Here is a 4,258-nt window from a genome sequence, read left to right on the forward strand (position 1 = left end):
CGCTCCTCTCCTCCTTCCCGCGGCGACGGATTGGGTTCAAGCTTCGACCTTTGAGTTCAAGTCGGCGACGGATTCCGTCGATGCGAGGCCTTCACCGCCGCCAAGCTCCTGGCGCCGGTGGCCGCGAGCTTCAGGGGAGACCCCATCCTCTCTCCCTCCCAGATCCACCACGCAAAGCTCGCCTCGCTCGCGCCTGCTCCGCTCCGTGCCCCCGAGGCTCCGTGCCCTCGCGCCTGCGCCTGCTCCGCTCCGTGCCCCCGACACCCCTGCTCTGCTCCGCCATGGAGGATGCGCTCCGCCATGGAGGATGCGCTCCGCCATGGAGGATGCGCTCCGCCATGGAGGATGCTGCTCCACCCCGCCATGGAGGATGTTGCTCCACCCCTGCGCCGCTCCGTGCCCCCGACGCTATGGAGGACGCCGCTCCACCCCTGCTCCAGCCTCAAGGTACTCCACCCCTGCTCAAGCCTGAAGGAACAACCATGGAGCTGCTTGTGAATGTTGCGCTGCTGTTCATCTCTGAATGTTGGGCTCCATATCTGAATATTGAGTGCTCCTGCATATTCTGAATTACTAGTGCATCCAGGAATCATTTAAGTTATGAACCATTGCATATTCTGAATTTTGTTCTACTCGTTATGGTAGTGTTGCTGCTAGATGATGATGCCATGCTCTATGTTGTACTTGATGTTTCAGACTGCATAAAAGTTCTGCATTGCCACTGAACTGGAGCATTTTCTGGTCGCCGCCTTGCTTGCGGGTTGCGCCGGCATAGGGAGGCCACGAGGACCATGTTGGCGACGTCGATCGGTTGGTCGCCCTGCATCTCAAGTAAGCAAGGAGGGAGCTTGCTGCCATCAAGATCACCTGGTACTCCTCCCAATCCTGAATCCAATCTTATTACCTTACCTACAGTAGCAATCTCAAAACTACGTAGTCCTGAATTTTGGCAACTCATCATCTGAAACAATACATACATTCTGTTTTCTTTCTTGACATTACATAACATCCCTTCCTTTAATACCAAGGCCATCAAATACCAACTGAACAGTCACTGCCCAGTTTTTGATGATCAAAAACCAGTCCTCAACCTGCAAGTTTGTTTCATAAACTGGGCAGTGGCTGATGCATTTGGAAGTTTTGACCTATAAATAGACCCCATTTTCATTTGGAACCAGCATTCTTCATAGACATAGGATTCTTGTTACATGAAGACCATCAAATGCCAAATGAATTGTCAATTTTATATCATCGATGATTAATTAAAAACTAGTCCTGAACCTGCAAGTTTGTTTTTTAATTCCCTAAATAATCTCTTCCAACTTGCAAGTTTTGACACATACAGTACTCCAAATTTAGGAGTACATCTCAAGTAAGCAAGGAGGGAGCATCTCAAGATTCAGTGTAACAAAGATTAGATTCTACATGTGACGCCCCCGATTCAATCGTACACTAATCATGCACGCAAATGTGTACGATCAAGATCAGGGACTCACGGGAGGATATCACAACACAACTCTAAAACATAAATAAGTCATACAAGCATCATAATACAAGCCAGGGGCCTCGAGGGCTCGAATACAAGTGCTCGATCATAGACGAGTCAGCGGAAGCAACAATATCTGAGTATAGACATAAGTTAAACAAGTTTGCCTTAAGAAGGCTAGCACAAACTGGGATACAGATCGAAAGAGGCGCAGGCCTCCTGCCTGGGATCCTCCTAAACTACTCCTGGACGTCGTCAGCGGGCTGCACGTAGTAGAGGCACCTCCGGTGTAGTAGGGGTCGTCGTCGACGGTGGCGTCTGGCTCCTGAACTCCAGCATCTGGTTGCGACAACCAGAAAGAAAGGAAAAGGGGAAAAAGGGGGGAGAAAGCAACCGTGAGTACTCATCCAAAGTACTCGCAAGCAAGAAACTACACTACATATGCATGGGTATATGTGTAAGGAGGCCATATCAGTGGACTGAACTGCAGAATGCCAGAATAAGAGGGGGATAGCTAATCCTATCGAAGACTACGCTTCTGGCAGCCTCCGTCTTGCAGCATGTAGGAGAGAGTAGATTGAAGTCCTCCAAGTAGCATCTTCAAGTAGCATCTCCAAGCAGCATCGCATAGCATAACCCTACCCGGCGATCCTCCTCTCGTCGCCCTGTAGAAAAGCGATCACCGGGTCGTCTGTGGAACTTGGAAGGGTGTGTTTTATTAAGTATCCGGTTCTAGTTGTCATAAGGTCAAGGTACAACTCCAAGTCGTCCTGTTACCGAAGATCACGGCTATTCGAATAGATTAACTTCCCTGCAGGGGTGCACCACATAACCCAACACGCTTGATCCCATTTGGCCGGACACACTTTCCTGGGTCATGCCCGACCGCGGAAGATCAACACGTCGCAGCCCCACCTAGGCAAAACAGAGAGGCCAGCACGCCGGTCTAAACCTAAGCGCACAGGGGTCTGGGCCCATCGCCCATAGCACACCTGCACGTTGCGAGGGCGGCCGGAAGCAGAACTAGCCCCCTTAATACAAGAGCAGGCTTACGTTCCAATCCGGCGCGCGCCGCTCCGTCGCTGACGTCTGAAGTGCTTCGGCTGATACCACGACGTCGGGATACCCATAACTACTCCCGCGTAGATGGTTAGTGCGTATAGGCTCGTAGCCAGACTCAGATCAAATACCAAAATCTCGTTAAGCGTGTTAAGTATCCGTGAACGCCGAACAGGGCCAGGCCCACCTGTCTCCTAGGTGGTCTCAACCTGCCCTGTCGCTCCGCCACAAAGTAACAGTCGAGGGCCGTCGGGAACCCAGGCCCACCTCTACCGGGATGGAGCCACCTGTCCTTTCAGCCCCCTTGTCAGAATCACTTGCGGGTACTCAATGAGATGACCCGACTTTAGTCACCATCTGTATAGTATGTATGTATGTATAGTATATACCCGTGATCACCTCCCAAGTGATCATGGCCCGATAGTATAGCAAGGCAGACTGACAAGAATGTAGGGCCAATGATGATAAACTAGCATCCTATACTAAGCATTTAGGATTGCAGGTAAGGTATCAACAGATGTAGCGACAATGTCAGGCTATGCATCAGAATAGGATTAACGAAAGCAGTAACATGCTACACTACTCTAATGCAAGCAGTATAGAGGAGAATAGGCGATATCTGGTGATCAAGGGGGGGCTTGCCTGGTTGCTCTGGCAAGAGAGAGGGGTCGTCGGTGACGTAGTCGTCCACAGGGGCATCAGCATCGTCACGGGGGCTATCGGAGAGAAGAGGGGGGAGAAACAGTAAATACATAGCAAGCAAGTGCATAACAGGTCAACAAGCAGAGCTAGACGTGTTCTAACGTGGTATGAGGTGGTACTGGTTAAGGGGGGAATCATCCGGGAAAGTATTCCCGGTGTTTCGTGTTTTCGGGCAGAGGAGCCGGAGGGGGAAAGTTGCGGGTTCGATAGGTTAGGGGGGTGTGGTGGACGAACGGACTGCGTATCCGGATTCATCTCGTCGTTCTGAACAACTTTCATGTTGAAAATATTTTAATCCGAGTTACGGATTAAAAGATATGATTTTCTAAAGATTTTATTAATTTCTGGAATTTAATTAATTAATTAATTAATTCGAAAAATGGATTTATGACGTCAGCATGATGTCATGCTGACGTCAGCAGTCAACAAAGTTGACTTGGTCAACCTGACATGTGGGTCCAGTTGGACCCACCTGTCATTCTCTGTTTAGGTTAATTACAGATTAGTTAATTTAATTATTATTTAATTAACCTAACTAGTTAATTAAATTAATTAAACCGGATTAATTAACTTAATTAATTCATTAGATAATTAATTAATTTAATAATTAATTTTATTAAACCATTTTTTTATTTTTTATTTTTATTTTAAATTTTTAATTCCCCTTCTTTTTTTTAAACGTTATGGGCATGGGGCCCATCTGTCATAGGCCCCAGGGGCCATAGCGGGTCGGGCGTTGCGGCCGAACGGGCACAGAGCGCTGGCGCGGGCACCAGCCCGAACGGGCTCAGATGGTCGCCGGCGCACGGGCAAGGCCATTCGGGACGATGGGGCGGGCGCAGGCCATCGGGGCACAGTGGGGGGGGCGGCCAGGGGGTGGCCGCGGGCGAGACAGGGCACGGCCACGGGGCAACGGCCACGGTGACGCGAGACGGGCGCTGACCGGCGCGGAGGCTATCGGGGCACCGGCTGGGGCCGGAGGTGGCGCGGGGAACGACGACCACGGGTGGG

This window comes from Triticum dicoccoides, chromosome 5B (assembly GCF_002162155.2).
Source record: "Triticum dicoccoides isolate Atlit2015 ecotype Zavitan chromosome 5B, WEW_v2.0, whole genome shotgun sequence".
In the NCBI taxonomy this organism is placed as follows: domain Eukaryota; kingdom Viridiplantae; phylum Streptophyta; class Magnoliopsida; order Poales; family Poaceae; genus Triticum; species Triticum dicoccoides.